Source organism: Sylvia atricapilla, chromosome 6, assembly GCF_009819655.1.
Source record: "Sylvia atricapilla isolate bSylAtr1 chromosome 6, bSylAtr1.pri, whole genome shotgun sequence".
Taxonomy (NCBI): Eukaryota; Metazoa; Chordata; class Aves; order Passeriformes; family Sylviidae; genus Sylvia; species Sylvia atricapilla.
The window spans coordinates 1,171,414-1,189,579 of record NC_089145.1 but is presented as its reverse complement, the minus strand read 5'-3'; the positions used below and the strand labels follow the sequence as shown (position 1 = coordinate 1,189,579).

Here is an 18,166-nt window from a genome sequence, read left to right as displayed (position 1 = left end):
TTGTGGGAGGAGGATAAAACTCAATGAGATCTTCTGGCCATCTTCACTCCAGGCTGCAGTTCAACTGCAAATTCCTCTGCTCTGAGATCATTTTTGTAACCCACTCACCACCACAAAGCAGAAGGAGGAACAGTTTCCTTTTCAGGAGATCAAGAAGTTTTTGGAAGCATTTCTGACCACCTTTTGCTGAAAAACTCACCTTTGCAGAATCCAGCACAACCCACAGTTGAGACCCTGGGCTGTAACTGTAGCTTTGCCCATCTGACACGAATAATTTAAACATTTTCTCTCCAAAACCAGCTTGGCACACTTACCTGTCAATACAGGTGACAGCAACAGTGTCAAGATGATCATCAGAATCTAGTTGTCTTTCATGTCAGATGCCTGAACAAAACACAGAAAGATATAAAGATTTATATCTGAAGAAAGAAATTTAGTGACCCAGTGGGCACCCTATTTAAATGCTATAAAGCAGAAACACTCAAGGAGATTTTTTTTTTCTCCTTAAGGAGATTTTAATAAGAGAAGGAGAGAGGAATTTTACTACATTGCAAATTTCCAAAGTATTCCACATACTGTAACATAAATATTATGCAAACAGCTTTGCAAGGGCAGAGCCTGCCATGGCTTCACTCACTCCAGAGTGCTTCTGGCAGCATGAAGCCAGCACTGAGACAAAAATAGGCTCATCTGTTTATCAAGAAAGACATCATTTCAGGCTACATCTGACAGAAGGTGAAAGGTTCTGCTCTGCTGTTTCCCACAAATACCTTCCTTGATTTAAGTCTTGCCAAAGGTCTGAGCATCCCAGGAATGTGCATCTGCTGAACAGCCCAAGGACGAGCAGCAAAATGCTTGGTTTTGCCTCCCTAAGTCTACCTGAGATCCTGAAATTAGGGTCTGCTGTCTGCAGGCCTCCAAAGGATTTCCCAGATCAGCAAACACGTGTTGAGCATCCCAGCCCAGCTCTGGGCATAGCATGCATCCAGGTATCCATATCCAGCTGTGCTCCCAAGTGTGCACAACTGGATTCAAACTTCATTGCCCTCATTGATGGTTAGAAGCTCGTGCTGAACGAAATTCTTTCCTGTTCCGTATTTTCCTCTTTTTACAGATATAAATGAAAGGAAAAATCCAGGTATTTCCACTGCAACAGCAAGTTTGACTAACTCTACTCTTTGCTATACTCTGCTGTATGGTTCTCCATCAGAAAATACTGCTGAATTATTATACCTTCAGTGTATTTAAGCCCATTCTTCATTTTAAAGATAGATTTTGACATATTTCACTAAAAAAATCACATTCCTATCCAAACTGTTCTGAGTAGGAAGAAAATACTTGCATATCTGTCTCCAGCACCTGTGTGATTCTGCTCTTTCAGCAGCAACAAAAGAAACTATTGAAGGACATTTCCTACACTGTATTATGAACTACTGTATTTTGTACCAGTGTCAGTTGCATTTGAGATGAAGCCTGGTAGGTTTTGCATTTTTATGGTGGGAGATAAAAATGTGATCCCCATGATCACTGGGGCTACAGCAAAGGTAGATAAGAAGTTCAGCAGCTGTTACTCACAAGGCAAAACCAGAATCCATACAAGGAAAGATGTCAGCAGGTTGAAAGTAAAGCAAAATAAACTGACCTAACAGGTTTCTTAATTTGAGATGGGATAAACTGCTCCTGTATTTGAACTCTCTCTTCTATGCACACTAGGAGTCAGTTTCTAAATGGATCCAGAGAGAGGAAGAATAACCTGGAACTGGATATACCAGAGAGAAAACTTTCTAAAACTGCTCTCAAATGCCATCACATCAACTCAACATATTCCAAGACAAGGCTTTGTTGCCTTTAGGGAAGGTTTACAACTTGGTCAGACTGAATAAAGGTAAGACCACAGCAACAGCTTGCACTTGGTTGTGTAAGAGAGGGGAATGCCAGAAGCTGGTTCTGTGTGGAAGCCATTCTTCTATTTTCAAAAGTTACCCAGAAGCATGATTCCACTTTGCATTTTGCATGTTGACTTATTTTTCACTGTGCTGTCTAGAGCGAACCCTAAGGACAAGTAAATAAACTTGTCAACCCTTGGCTTGCCAAGAGATAGGGAAAGCTCTTTAAATGACAGTATTTATATACTGCAAATTCATAGGAAAACAAAAAATAAATGGTGCCAATCCTGACTTCTCAATGAGACTGGGTATGTTACACAGTGGAGAAAGGCTGTCACTGGAAGAGTGAGCAACTGCCCTCTCTGCTACTTCTGAAAAAGGATCCCCTTAACACCCACTGGCAGACAAAACCCAAATCCCCTCCCAGATTCTGCTTTTCCCTCTCCTCAAGCAAAGGATCAGTGGAGCAGAAGCTCCTCTTTGCCTCCATGCATCCCTAAATAAATCTCTGTGCTGTGAAAGCCTCGGTTACTGCGCATCCCCAGCACTTCCTCCTGCAGGAGGTTTCCCTTCCAGACATCACTTCCATGTGTGGCTGGGCAAGAGAGCAGGGTCCTGCACGGGCTCATCCCTCTGGAAAACACCAATCACGACAGACAAGGTGCTTTTCCCTCTGTGGAGGTCTCTCCTGCACCTAACCACCCAATTCTAACATGTTTGTAAGGAATGTAACACCTTCGGGGATTTCTGATCCTGTAAAAACTTTGGCTGAAGTTGAGCAGTAAATTCCAGAGCCACTGGAAAGTGAAAGGAGATGGATAAGGAAGGGAGGAGAGGCTGACAGCCCGGTCACACAAGCCATTTTCCTGATCAAATCCATCTCTAAAAGGCCGGGGTGACTCCAAGCCAACCCAAAGAGTGCAGTTGGTGATTTCCACCCGACTCAGTGCAGAGCAGTGAAGGGATGTGACATTTCTGCAGAGTGCACTGTAGCAGCAGTAACTCGGTTCAGGGAGCAGCAGAGCTGCAGCCATGCAGTAATTATAGGCCTCTCTCCCCAGCTCCCAAGCCCTGCTCTTTTCCCCCCTGGCGAATCAGCCGGGATGCTGCCTCCCAAGCCCAGCTGCTGCCACTGCTGGAGGAAAGCCCCTGCTGTACCACTGTGCTGCAGAGGGAACATTCCCTAAAGATCTGACACGGGGCAAACCTTCCCTCGGACCTGGCAAAATGAGAAAACGTTCCAAGAACCGTGTGGATTTTAGCAAGCGGAATGAAGAAGTCAAGATTTCCCCATTCCTTTTTTCACAGTTTGAGGAATTTTCCCACACAGGGAGGTGATCTTGTTTGGGGGTGTTTCTTTAGGCCCAGGTGCACACCTAGGAAAGCAAAAGTTACTAACCACAAATAAATACAAGCATGCATTTCTTCTGACTCACACAAACAAGTCAACAAAAATCATACAAACCTATCAGCAATCTCAAGTGGAATATTTCTGCCTAACTTCTTAATTCCCTTCCAGTGCCAGAGAATTCCCAGGTTCTATTTCTGAGCTGGCCCCCAGCTGACCAGCCAGTTTATCTGCACAGATGCCTGCACAACCACAGAGAAACATCCATCCCAGTTAATTTATGAGGATGGCACAGAAAAGGGATACACTGAAACACTCAAAAATTAAGCACTTGGGAGCATTCAGGGACAGGATAAGCAGGCCTAAATTAATACAATTTCAAATTATACACTTCATCCATTTAACCCTGACTTTTCTAAACACAAGCACTGTCACAGCATCCTGTTTTCTCTGTTGTCAGAAAAATAAAAAAGGTCATCTGCCTTGAAGACCCTTTTAGTGGCACATAGGCTCGCATTTTTCCTAGCAGCCTCTGAAATCAAAGGTAATTTATACCTGATGTCTACAAATGTGAATCCCAGCAGAGTTTATTTGACTACAGAACACTTGACACGACCCATTTTAGTTAAAAACCTGCTAAAGCAGGCCAGATATGCTGCATGGAAGTCTTGACTGGTGCTTTAACCAAAAATCTCATGTAATTTATAGGAAGCTGATGACACTTTGCACTGTCAGGCTCCAGGCAGTCCATCAGTTTAGCAATTCTCAGAGACTCCCAGATGTCTTTAGCACTAATAGACCCCAAACACACGCACGCACCTAATCCTCCACTTTTCTCCAAGTTAAATTGAGAGCTCAAATACTGAGGGAAGCACTAAGACCAAGGCTTGTGTCTCCAGCACATGATGGATTCAAATCCTGCCCGGGAGAGATGTAATAACCAAACCTGATTTGATTCCAGCTCAGCAAAGGAGGAGGCAAGGAGCTGAAAAACGGGTGTAGCAAGGGAAGAGCTACTTGAGATTTTGGGAGGCTGCTCTCAGCTAATGCTGCCATTAAGGAAAGCCAGAGCAAACAAAGCCTGGTCACGAGGTGGAAATGCAAACAGAATCAGGAAAACTGCTCAAGGATGTGGAAAAATAGTTAATTTTTTTTATCAGGAGACACCATATTTGGGCACATATTTAAAATTCCAAATAGAATTCCACATGGACCTTTTCAGAACTAAACATGAAGTCTACAGCTGCTCAAACACTTGCTAGAATGAGCTCACACATTTGTGTCTCTCTTTGGTGTTTTATCTATGCTCCACTACTCTAATCTTTTTTTCCTCAGCAGTCTAAACATAATGGCCTAAATGCTTGTATATTGTGTTGCAGCAAAAAATGATCTACAGAAATGCCAGATGCTTTGAGCCTTCAAATTATTCACTGCTTATGGCAGCACGCTCATGCTAGCAGCAAAAAAGTAAATATCAAAATGTAATTCCTGTCCAAATCCCAACAATATAAATATGCACCGCTAATTTCATATATATTAAAGACAAAGAACCTCCTGCACATTGCTTCTCTGAAGGCACTTAAAGCCACAACATATAAACAATAATATAATTCCACATAGGTCCAGCATCAGATTCTGCATTTTGGCTGCCTGATCATAGTAGGTTAAAAAAAAATCAGATATGAAAAGAAAAATCCCTCCTTCCTGTGCTTATCTAAACATAAAATGGCAATATACTTAAAGTAGTATGGACTACTACAAATTATCAGCAATCAGTGATGAAAGAAAAATATGCCCTCAGCTCCTGGCTCATAATTATTTCATTTCTCAAATACTGCAAAATTCCCTGATAACTGCTCCTGATATCTAATCCCTGATGACTAATAAAAGCTCTCCAAAGAGCCAGAAGATGCTCACCTTGGACGTAATTTTTCATGTAACTCCTCAGCTCTGTCCAACTCAATGAATTCAATCCTAAATTTTACACTGCACGTTTTCTGGTCTTTTGTTCTATGAGAAGGTGGAGAACTTTGAAACCCAGATACACATGAAAACTTGTACCCATTTCCTACCTATCCTGAAACTGGCTCTTGAGCCTTAGCTCAAAGAAAAACCTGTTGATTGTATGCACCAAAAAAAGGCAGGCTGGTGGTTATTTAGACTTCAGGACTTTCCAAGGGTTGTAAATGTGACCAGGTGCTGACCAAAAAGAAAAAAAAAATACTTCCAAGAAGTGAATAAAACCCACAGACTCTGATTACCGAAAAGGGGAAAACAGCCTGAATTCACTCCCAGCAGCAGAACTCTGTGTTTGCTGTGTTTTTAGCAGTCCAGATGGCTCTGTTTTATTTACATGTCCCATCTAAACAATCACTGCTGCATTGTGGCAACACTTGTCACTGTTGTGACAGCAGGAGAGAGATTCTCTCCCCTCAGTTATAAATCACAAATCACCAAGGGCGATGGCAGCCTCTGCTTCCTTATCATCCCCTTCAAGACAGGAATTTTAGTGAAAGATGAGAAACTATTAACTTTGCTGGCTGAGCTGTGTTAAGTGGAGAGAGGTGAAAGATGGAGTAATGAAAGGGAGAGTGCCCAGCGTCGTGACTGACCTGTGCAAGGACAGCCCTGGGGACCTGCTCACCAATGAATTATTCAGCTGCCAGGTCTTGCCTGCAACTCTGCTGGAAGACACAGGTCAAGCCAGCCCCATCCTGTTCAGCTTCTTGGCAACACATTCAGGTGGGTCAAAGTGGACAGGATTGTTAGTTTTGGGGGCATTGGGTTAAAAAAACAGTTTATATCACTAGCAGTATCGAGGTGAAAGAGAAAGGCAAGCTGAACTGCAATATATTGCACTTCAAAGTGAAATATTTTGAATAAATTTCAAGTAAGCATATCAATCCCTCCTGGAAAATTAAATTGTTCTTACTAAAACTACTATGACAGTCATCTCAATCATAAAGAAAACATCTGTGCTAATCTAAAATTTGGTGAAGGTCTAGCAAGGAAACCACCGTACACATAACAAGCCACAAAGGTTAAGAGCTGCAGCCGTGTGATCTCAAGAAATTCATTGGGGCTAATTAGGCTGATGGTTCACAGGCTCTCCATGGAGATAATTACAAATAAAACAAGTTAAAAAAAGGGGAAAATCACATACAAAAATTGTGTAGATTGCTTGTCAGAATACAGATCGTTCAGCTTCTCCCAGATCAACGAGATCTGGACACGGACCCCCTAATTTAGTCCAAGTTGAGATAGGATTCTCTTCTTTCCCTCAGAAGCAGAGATAACAACAACCAAGGTTCAAGGAAACTGAAAGCACAACAAACAGAAAAATATAAAGGCTTTCACACCTTAGAAATTCATAAGCATTTTGGACAGCCACATTCAAGCAATGCATTAAGATCTTGGTTAAATCTTGGTTTAAAACAACCAGGTACAAATTTTGAGTCTCCTTAATAACCCACCCATCCCCAGGGAAGCCACTGCTCCCAGGCAAATACATCCCTTATAAAGGGATGGGAAAAAAAAGAATAAAACTGACAGATGTACCCAAATCTCAATGGAGAGCTCAAGCTGGACCAATAAAGCCCACGCCAATCAAGCAAATGATGCAACGTTTATTTACTTTTGCTGAAAACACACTGAAATGCTCATTACAGGAGAATTACAGCTGGAAAAGAAACCCCCAAGAAGGCAGCTCCTGACATTTCACATAAAGGAGAGCTGGCTGCAGCTGTCTCCAGTGGAGCAGCCGTGAGACACGGCTGTGTCATGCCAACTGCCCCTCACTGAGCACATCATCCCCCTGAGAGTGTCACCCGTGCTGCTGTGACACCCCCCGTGCTGTGAGATGAGCCGGGCGCCAGTGTGTCAGCCCGTCCCTGGATTCCCCCTGCCCTGAGGCTGTTTGTTGGACTGGCGCTGGGTGCTGAATTCAAGGTCTGCTGCCTTGGGCTCTGGGGAGAAGTGAAGAACACTGTCCACTCTCTGAATCACCAGAGTGAAAGTTCATTTACTGATATCGACAGAGCATCTGAGCCAAAGATACAAACTCCTCGCTCACATTGCAGCAGAGCTCTGCCAGGCATCAATTTATTTGTTTGGATTTTCCTGTAAGGATCTACTGCACAGAACACTACCTGTTCTTTCCACAGGGGGGTTATTTAGCACTGCATCCCCACTTATTGTATCAATGTAACTTAAGGTCTTTCATTGACACAAACTTGGCACTGCCTAGAGTACACAAAGTGTAAACAAAATTAAAGCACATATATTTATCTCTCGCTTTCAAATATGGGTCACTCTGTCTTTAGTCATGTGTTTCTTCTATTTAGTTTGTTCCCTTACCTGGTACAGGTTAGTCCCTTGTGACTTAGTTTTGTTTTCCACAAAGTTGTTTGTTTAGCACCACAAAAACTATGAAATAATATAATAGTAAGAAAATGTATGCCCCAAAAGTGAGGTATTGAAGAAGTCATGCACACCTATAAAAAGACACTCCGTTACTACAGAGCAGCTATACAAATATGGAGATTGCTGTACAGAGAACTGACCTTCCATGCTGAAAAAATAAATGTTAATGTGCCCCTAAGCAATATATGGCCATGCAGCCTGATAAGTGAATTCAAAACCTCAATATACACGGGGTAGCTGCAGCCTCTGAGTGATCATTACCTTGAGAAACAGTGTTTTTATTCAAATGCAACCTCAGAGAGAAACAGCCCTTCCCTTCCTTGCCCTGAAAAGACAAGGTGTGTGTCTGTCAGGAACAAAGTAAAACTAATGTGCACCATGTCACCCTGACCTGAGACACAATTACAAGGTGCACCACAGAAAAAAAAAAATAAAAGAGAGAGAAAGTCCCTGCAACTTCAAAGAGCACATTTGTGTGTGTGAAATACAAAAACGCTCATTTGCTGAAAGATGTATAAGGCTTCCATTAAGCAATTCTTTAATCTCCAGGTGACAGAGAATGCTTTCCTGGTTATGTGAAAGAAAGAAAGAACAGCAGGGAGCACAGAATAGCTGCAAAAGTCATTATTGGCAATAATCCAGAGTAAGATCTGAGCAGCCCAACCATCCTGAGCTATCCTGGGGGATTCCCACGAGTGCTCTTCCTCCAAAGAACAGCTCTGGGTCCTATTTCCCACAGAGAAGGAGCCAGGAGTTATCTGTGGAGCTGCAGCAAACAGCAAAACTCACATCATTCTCTGAGCATTTCCAGCTTAACTTTCAGCAAGGTTTGCAAGAAGTCTGAAGAGAGGAGAGAAGTTGGCTACAGGGAGCAGCGGGAGAGAGATGACTGGGCAAGGAAAAGGCAATTTGAACAGAAAGTTGATTAACATGAAGTGACACATGAAGTGAATTGGGCAAAACCAATTCCAAACACACGGCACTGGAAATGGAGCTGATTGTTCTCAATCCAGAAAGACAGTGGTGTGCAAATATCAGTTTTCCTTGCTGCATTCACAGGAATAACTGGGATATTGGGGAAGAAGTAAAGAACAAAGTCCAAGATAATAAATCATGGTATAAATATGAAACCCAGGCCCTGGCCCTACTCTTTCCCTGTCTGGCCAGCAGTGTGGTGTGGGTGGCTGCATCTCCAGAGCTCCTCAGCTCCTACCAGCCATAGCCTTGTGGTTTTCCTATTGGCATCACTAACCCCAGACAAACTGGGAGACCCTCCAGACAGAGGACAAATCACAGGAGCACCTCGTGTGCCTCATTAATTCTGCTAAACACAATAGGAAGCAACCTGGAACAAGTTACCATCCCTCAGTGCAAACAGGATCAGCTGTTAATAACCTATTAACAGCACAATTAGCAAACCGGATATTCCCGCTCATTATCCATCCTTCAATTTGTAAACAATATTTTGAACAGATTAGAACAAAACCTTATCAGTAGAAGTCCCACCTGAGATGCAATATTTTCAATTAAGAGCTTATCCAGTTTCCCCATAATGCACTGAGGTTAATTTTTGGAGCTCTTAGAAGCTCTGAAAACCTGGCATCTATCAAGACATCATTTCACAGAATTTTTTTTTTTAAATAAAAAATCCATTTTTTTTTCCCCAAACAAAGCCCGATTCCTAAGAGCCTTCCACTCACTGTGCTGGCAGTGCTTGGCTGAGGCTTTTTCCCCCACAGTGAGCAGAGCAAGGCTGAGGAGGACACACTCCCAGCTCAGCAGCACTTGGGTGCAGTGCTCTGGGCTTACCCCAGCCCTGCTCAGTGAGCAGCAGTGGGAATCTCTTTGCCTTGTTCCAAGAAGACTCTCACCCTTATTAAAAGCCGTGTCTTCGCAGTCACATTCTGCAAAGCCCACAAAGTGCAACATCCACCGTGCAAAAATGTCCTTTGTCTGTTCTAAACCAAATTTTAAACCCAAATTTCAACTACAGATTGCATCTCTCATGATGCAGAGACCAAGGAACAGTGGTTCTCAACTCAATCCAGCACCTTCATGATATTGCAGCATGTCTGTCATACTGGGAAAGTCTTTCCTTAAGCATCAGGTATTCATCCAATATAGACTTTAAAAAAAATAAAAAACCAGGGCAATTTTCACTCATGCTGATTGCACTTTATAAACAGCAGTGGGTTAGGATTTTTTCCTTGGGACAAAGTGCATGTCAATGCTGTAGGTACAACAAACTAAAATATTAACCTAATTATTTTTTGCCATAATAAAATTTATCATAAATAGTTACTTACTGAGAAACTAGAATAGAATAAACTGTTTACAATAACAAAAAGGAAAGAAAAAATTTAAAAATCCAGGTTTCAATCTGAAAAGCAACAACTACCATGTAGGTCAAGCAGGTTTTTAATTTTAAAGAGACAAAGTAATTTTCAAAGCAGAAGTTGACAGACTGCAGAGAAATACTGAACAGCAATTTCATAAACAACTCAGGGGTAGCCAAGGGCTAAGAAGGAAACAAATAAAAACAGCAATTGCAACAACATTGTGGAGCAAGGCTTGGGTTAATGATTACACTGATATGGAAAATAAATTATGAAAAGTTTTTATTTAGATTACACTTCACAGGACCATTTCACAGCTCCAGCTGACCAGTAAGGAAATGTTGCTATCTGAAGACCTCAATAGGATATTATTTTCAGTTTAGGTTAAAAATTACACACTCTTAGTAGCAATAAATACCAATTAAATGAATACACTATTGCACATGTCATTTTGTACTGCACCATATTCTGCCACTCTGAATAAAAGAAGCATGAGCAAACTGCACCAAAAAAATTCAATATGCATTTTCTCCTGAAAAGGTATTGCTGAGAGCCAAACTCAGCATACTTTGCACTGTATTTTGTCCCATTTGGTTTGGCAAGTAAGGGAGCAATACATAATTTGATGAATTTAATTTCATGAAGTTTTATACCTTCTTTGTCAATCTGAAATCTCACCAGAGGAAAGTTTCAGAGTAAGCCTCAAAGTTTTAGCCCAGCTTTATTGACAAAAGAGAAAATCATATCAAACAGGTGGAGTACCACAGGAGAGAAAATTTCAAGGAAATGTTTAAGTTTTCAGTTGAACTTTGAAAAAGGCTCCTTTTTCTCTTTTGTGCTTTGAAACATAAGAAGGTGTCCAGGAACTCATTAAAAATGAAGAACACATCCTCTATGGAAGTGGAAGGGCAGAAGCCACCAGCCACCAACACTGATTTACAGACATTTGGGATTAGAAATATAATCCCCTGGAAAACAAAGGAACAGAGCCCCATGATCCAGCTCCATGGGATATCAGGCCCTGGACTGACATCACACAGCTGTGTGGGAAATATCACTCTCCTCAGAAAAACAGGGAATATAGTATTATTGGGATATCATAGGGAGGGAACAGAAAAAAGAGGAAGAAGAAAAAAGCAAAATACTGCCTTGGACTGCTTTTCTCTGGTATGAATCTTTTAGGGACCTTGACATATTTTCTTCCGTGTGGCATTTAAGGGCCTCTCTCTGCATTAAGACTTGCACTTCTGAAGTCTGAATATTGGCATAAATAACCAACTTCAGCAGAGCTGCTGACAGCAGCTGAGGACCTCCAGGTAGGGAAAATAAACACTTTCATTCCTCAAATGTTTTCCCTGGGTTCTGAAATGTAAAAATTTCATTTGGCTTTACCCTCCATGTTCAGTTTCCCTGACTGACAGGCAAAGTGGCACTCAGAGTGACACACTTTTCAGACCTGACTGTCCAAGTGCAAAGGTCAGAGGAAAAAAGTAGAATTTGCCAGAAGTTAAGCTGCTCCTGATAACATTTTCAAATATTCATTTAAGGTGATCTTTACTATCAGGTAAACGGTGTGCTGATGGGAAAGTGGTGCACGTTTGCCCTCTACAACATGAAAAATGGTGAGCTCAGTTCAGTTTTGCAGAGAACAAGGAAAAACCAGCATCCACAGGTGTGAGACAAGTCCTGTGGGGTGAAAGACCAGGAGGGGTATATGCAGGGCTGACCCTGAAATGGCTTTTCCCCCTGTGAGAAGCCTCTGCGCTCCCCTGGGACCTCACCTCTGTACCCACGAGCAGAGCAGTTCGAAAGGCACCCACGAGGATGAGCCTGCTCCTCTTTCCTGATGGGATGGTGCTTTCCAGTGGGGAGAGAACGGATCCAAGGGGCTGGAACAGGGCTGGAAGCAAGAAGCAGGGAAAGCATTATATTTCTGTGAATTGCTGACTTTCCAAGCAACTTTCAGGCCCATTTCAGAGAGATGATGATGGCAAGAAGAACAGCTCCATTCCTTCCCTCAGGAACCCACAGCTGGCACACCCTCCTTGTAATAGGAATTACATCCTTATAGCCTACAGCAGACAGGGAGACAAGCCTGTCTAAAAAACTGCCATTCCACTTGAAACTTTTCATCTTTGCCAGGTCTGACCCAAAGGCGGTAACAAAGGGTAGGTCAGCAGCAGCAGGAATGGGTATGACCTGGCTGATGTTTTCCAGGCTGTAGCAGGCTTCAGAAATTTCCCAGTATTTCCTGCAGAAGACAGAAATCGTCCAGCCCACTGCACAGACGGCAGCATCATTAAAGTAATGCACAGAAACAAAACTCATAGCAATGTGCTACACCCAGCCCTGTCCTACGAGGATGTTGTCTAATTGGACAGAGATCATCTCAGAAGCCAGGATGTTTTCAGACAGCCAGGGTCCTTTAGAGTTGCTTCAGAATCTGCTGTCAGGAGCAATGGCCACAGCCATCAACACACGCCAGGCTAAATTAAGGGGCCAAATTGCTGAGCTTGCTCCAGCAATGCCATGCTCTGGGAGGCTCCAAGAGCAAAGCAGCTGGCCGGGAAGATCTGCTGGAAGATTTCCACAGGCCACTCACCTGCCAGGTTAAAACTTACTCTTTCTGGAAATATCTAAACTGTAAGGACTTGTCCTGAGAGTAATCCAGAGGCTGCCAAGTGGCACAGGCTTTAATACACTTCATTTTTGGTCAGATCTGGAGAGGAGGTGACCAGTAGGGGCAGGGGTCCCATTGCTCCCCATCTGCAGCACGGCAGTGGGAAAGACTCTGGTGGGAATGTTCTGTGGCAGAGGAACTCAGTGCACTGGATTTTGATCAATTGAAAAACATCTCCATGCGTGACAGTAAAACATTTGAAAATACCAGGGAGATGGGAAGGTACACAACAATTTTAACCAAAATGTGACTTAACCAAAACTCAGCATGGTTCCCAGTGACACGCCCTATCCACATCACCCTCTTTCCCAGGAAAAGCTGCTTTCAAAATATATGAGGAACATCAACATAATTCAATACCAGGCCACTGCACATCACAGTTTCTGCCATCAGCTCTCATTTAATATTGGTTTCATGGGATCTGTGCTCAGGCTTTTCTCATCACTAAAGCTTCTCCTTGTACCCAGAAAAGTCTTATTTCAAATCCTTTCATTGCATGCCTTGTTTAATTGAAGATTTAGGTTTCAAATTGTTGCAGCAGTCTCTTGTTGGAGGGTAGAAAGGAGCCAAGACACAGACTCCTTGTTTATCACAGCATGAAAAGAATCCTGGTTGTCCTGGGTTGTAGTTTGGGATGTATTCTATCACCATCTTCAGTTAATGGCCCATCAATGCCTTGCCCATGACTCACAGATAACTCCCTCCGGGAGTTCTCTCCCTTTAATGGGCCATCAAGAACCTCCTGTATGACTCATCATCCCATTGGGAGATGCTCTGCCCATGGGGAAGAGCCAAGCATTCTCCCCTGGATATAAACTGGATTTGGGACAGTAGAAGCAGCCTTCACCCACTGGATTCCCAGAGGACTGGAGTTACCAGATCTTTCTATGAGATCACTGCTTCAGGAAGACCACCTCACCTGGACTGCTTCCATCACCCTGATCAGGCTGTATTCTGACTCTGTCAGTGGGTTTTCTTTTTGTATTATTGCATTTATTTTATTTTTTTTCCCTTTTCTTCTCATTAAATTTTATTTCTGACTTAGAGCCTCTCACTTGGTTTGTTTTCAAACCACAACACTGGTTTATTCCTCTTCACATCTCAGTCATCCTGACTCCAACCATTCACTAACTCTGCCTGCAGCAAGCTCCTGCTGGAGGTTTCCCTTGCAGCCTCTGACTGATGGTTATTCCCTGCTGAACTCTGACTGCAGGGATCAGTTTGCAGCCTCTGACTACAGGCTTTGACCCACCTAGACTGTGACTAGTCTAGTTTACCCAACAGACCCAGACTGACCTCACAGCAGTGATTCTCTCTACCCAGGATCCTTCTTCTTCATGATGATTCCCTCTTCTTCATGATTGTCCCTTTCACCAGTGAACCCACCATCTTTTATCACACTTTTCCTTACTGGATACAGCTGTGACTCCTTAGGGGCGAGGCTGAACTGAGTAATTGACACAGCTGTTCCTTGTCAGGGGCAAGGTCACCTGGATTCCCTTCTCCTACAGAAAATGAGGTTGGAGCTGGTGTATAGACACACCATCAGACATACCTCAGGCTACCAAGACATAGGTCCTGCTTTCTGAGTAAAAAATTCTGAGACAAGACATTGAAAGTATTCCCCAAGAAGGGAAGAATCTTATACACCTAAGGCAACAGCAGAGATTTTCAGGGGTAAAGCTGACTGTGACTTTTACACCTCAATGAAGAAAGAGAGCACCTGTTCAATCAGAAATGCAGGAGGCCAAAAGGTTGTATCTGGAGTAAAGCTAAATTTGGGAAAGCATTTTACATTTGTTACGTGGCTGAGAAACAGAGACATCAGTTTTTCACTACAAACAGAGATTCTTTTACCAGCAAGATTAAATATGTGGCATTTCAAGGGCTTTTTCTAACACTTGGTGCCTTTTCCACTGCAAACTTTTTTCCCTGCTTATGAATAACCCTTGGTCATTTCTCTCTATCTCTGCATCTCTTTCTTTCTTCCTTTTCCTCCCCTACACTTTTCCCTCAGTTGGGTTTCTTTCCAGCTGCTACCACCAGCTATGAGAAATGACCCAGGAACAGATCTCCCTACCAGACACAGCAATGTGGAAGTATTATCTGCAGAATTCAAACTATTCAAGATGCAGAGTCTCTTCTCACATCCCCAGGTAAAATTCATTACAGTTGAGTGGTTGGATGATTTGAAATATTTATATTGAAGTGATAATGCAAATTAAAGGAGTAATATCTTGATAAAACATCAGATTAAGGACTATTGAATGTGTTCTCTGTCACACTCTGGTGATTGAACTTTAAATGTAAAGCTTAAGATGCTGGTTTCACAGCTTCAGAAATTAACTAACCACTTTCCTAACTTTCAAAATTTACTCAGACAAAGTAAACATCCTCTGTAATTGATGGGATTAGTCCCAGAGGTGTATTTCCAACTGCATCTTCGTCAGTAAAGTTTAATTAAACAAAAGCACTCGTGCACTGTGCTTCTGAAATTGCAGTGATGAGCTGGCGTACAAGGTGAAGTGTAACGGCGCTACCAAAACCCAGATCAGCGATATTTCAAATCCAAATATGGGAATTTAAAGGCTCCGTTTCTGACAGCGACTCTGGTCACTCCCACTCCATTTTGGAAGAAGCCAGCCTGGTCAGTCCCACTCTGTTTTGGAGAGGAGAGAGCTCAGCACGTGGGAGGGAGCTGTGCCTTTTGGCCCAGGGGATGGAGCAGAGCCACTGGCCTATTTTACAGAACTGTGGAGGCAGTCCCAGTCTCTGGTGCCTGTGAGGTGGTGCTGGCACAACGCTGACTGCACAGCTCAGCACCCCCTCATTAGGCATCCCATTGCTCAACCATGCACAGCTACCGAGATCCTCCTGGGTGCTCCCAGTGTCCTGAGCACAATGCACATTCCTCACATGCTGCAGCAGGAGAATCCATGCTCAGGAGTGAACACGGGTGCACTGCCCTCTCCTGCTTCTTCTCATCGCAGTGTCCTAACTTGTTCCTAAAAAAAAACTGGCTTCTACATGGGACATCAAACACCTTTGGCTTTTAACAGAAAAATTCATTAGAAGCAGTGTTGAGTGTGAAATGTATCTCAGGCATCAGAGAGCTGCTTGTGTCCTAGCACGGAAACCAAAATGCTTTTCCAAATATCACCGGAACTTCAAGCTGATCCAAAGTTTGCCATACGTTTTATCTTGCCATTTAGATCTTTTATTTGTACCAACTGCTGCACGCTGTTTTCCCGTCCTTCCTGAAAGAAGGGATATGTTCAAGCTGCTACACTGAATAGCAGTGGCACTTTCTGTTTGCTCCCAAGGGATTTTGTGTTTGTAACCACAGTGTAACTCATCCAGCTGCACACGGGGTTTGCAGCACTGCTGTTAATCCTGTTTCCAAAGCTTTTCCAGAGAGGGAGAGCCCTTACACGCTCTGGCATCTGATCCAGGGTAACCCTGTGCTGGCTCCCGGATTCACTGACTTGAAGGCAGCCTATTAAAACAAGCCCCGAGTTCCAGGCAAGCCATGCATAGCAAAGGCACGTTCCAGCCCTGGGTTTTTAACGGGAATTCAACTTCATCTGCTCATCCTTAAATGTGCAGCGACTCCTCCGTCTAACACGCGCACCCAGCCTCTCTGAGACGGCAGTGACAGTCACCTCCGCAGCCGCGCCAGAGCCCGGGAATTCTCATTCCCAGCATCCCTGACATCAGGCAAAAACACGCTCCTGTAAGCTGCTGGCAAAGCGCCCGGGCCGTATCCCGGGCTGCTGATTGCTCCACACAGACACTCCCAGCTGGATCCTTCAGCTCACACACAAAGCTCTGTGCCAGGGAAACCCAAATCCAGGGGCAGCGACACAACTCTGTGCCAGGGAAACCGAAATCCAGGGGCAGCTACACAACTCTGTGCCAGGGAAACCGAAATCCAGGGACAGCTACATCGCCAGCCTAGCTCAAAAGGACACTCTTTTCTCCCGTTTTCCCTGTATTCCTGGAAATCTGCAAGCTCCCATCCGCACTTCCCTGGAATTTCTGGAATGTGTTAGATGCTCTGTTCATAACTGATCACAGTGAGTTCAGTGGTGGCAAAATGAGTGTACAGTGAATATAAACCAAGCTGACTTTGTTAATTTTTAATTTTGAAAATTTCTGTTTAAGTAGGAAGACTGCAGAAAGAAGCTGATTAGAAAAATCACTGTCAACGTTTTTAAAGTTATTGTTCTTCCCGGGCTGGAATGGAAAATAAAAAATAAAGCAGAAAGTAAACAGCAGTGCTGAAAGCAGTTTATGTTCTCAGAATTCATGGTTTGTGAATTCCAGGTGTAACTTCTCAGGCAGGCAGGAAAATTTGGTTTCAAAAAACACTGATTTTAGTATGAGGGTGTTTTTTGGAAGTTAATGACATGCAAATCATTATGCATGTATTTACATTTTTGATTAGGACGAGATTGAGAAGTTAGAAAATAGAGCAGTGATCCTCCTGTAGGTCTCAGCAAAGCTGTTTCAGGTCTGCCAGAGACGTGAATAACTAACACAGACAAAATAAGCAAAGGTCACAAAAAGGAAAGGATTAAAAGGCTGAAGACAACTTCTCTCCGTTGTCCTCACCAAGGAGCTCACACTATCTAGGGTGCCTACTTTTTTAATTAATGGAAAACTAGTTTGATGGGAACACCTACGTCACGCTGGGGCTCTGAGGGGCTTCTCTGGAAACTCAGAGTTCTCCGACACTGAGAACACTCCTCCAGCCCCCAGCAGAACAGGCCGACCTCAGGAGCTGTGAAACTCAAGCCTGACAATGAAACCAAAGACAGAAATTTGATCGAGCCAGTGGAGGCTCTTGCATAATTCACTTTCTTTGGAGCTCTCCTGGCTGGGCTGGGGAAGGAGCACGACAATTCCCATCTTCCTCCAACAGACACTTCCTAAAGCTGCAGGACCCCTCCCTCAGATGTATTTTCATGGGCTCTTAATTCTAGTTTACAGCAGAACACCTAGAAAAGGTGCGCAGGAGTAACACTTCTTTTGGCCAGTGTTCAAGCCTTCCTACCTGAATTCATCTGCTCCTTTTTGCAACTTTAATCCTTCCGGGCCAACTCGCTGTGGCTAGAGAAGAAACGCCAAAGCTGCTCTGAAGTTTGGAGTTTCTGTACCTGCCTGCACAGAATTATTGCAAATACCTGATTTATGTAAGTGCTTATATCTGATAGGTGTAAGGTCATGTGGGCCATCAAATTTGAGACTGGGAACAACTGGTGGCATCCAGCAACAAATCCAAACATTTACCAGCAGGTACTCCAGCTCACTGACTGTAGCTGCAACTTTTAAACAGCACAGGGACTTGGAAAGTGTGAATCCACACTTCATCCTTTTCTTGCTGTCTTACCATCTAAACCTGTGCACCATAGAATTATAGAATGGTCTGGGTTGAAAAGGCCCTGAAGATCATAGCTCAGGAAGAAAGTGGGAGAGATTAAAAACATTATCA

The 18,166-nt window shown here is 43.3% G+C and overlaps 1 long non-coding RNA gene across 1 annotated transcript; it reads right to left on the bottom strand.

Annotated features, from left to right (window-relative positions):
* Positions 1–313: 313 nt before the first annotated feature.
* On the bottom strand, positions 314–11,919 carry LOC136363136 (uncharacterized). Its single transcript, XR_010743902.1, has 2 exons — positions 11,774–11,919; positions 314–384 (listed from the first exon to the last, which is right to left on the bottom strand). It is a non-coding gene; the product is annotated as an uncharacterized lncRNA (long non-coding RNA).
* Between the last annotated feature and the right edge of the window lie 6,247 nt (positions 11,920–18,166).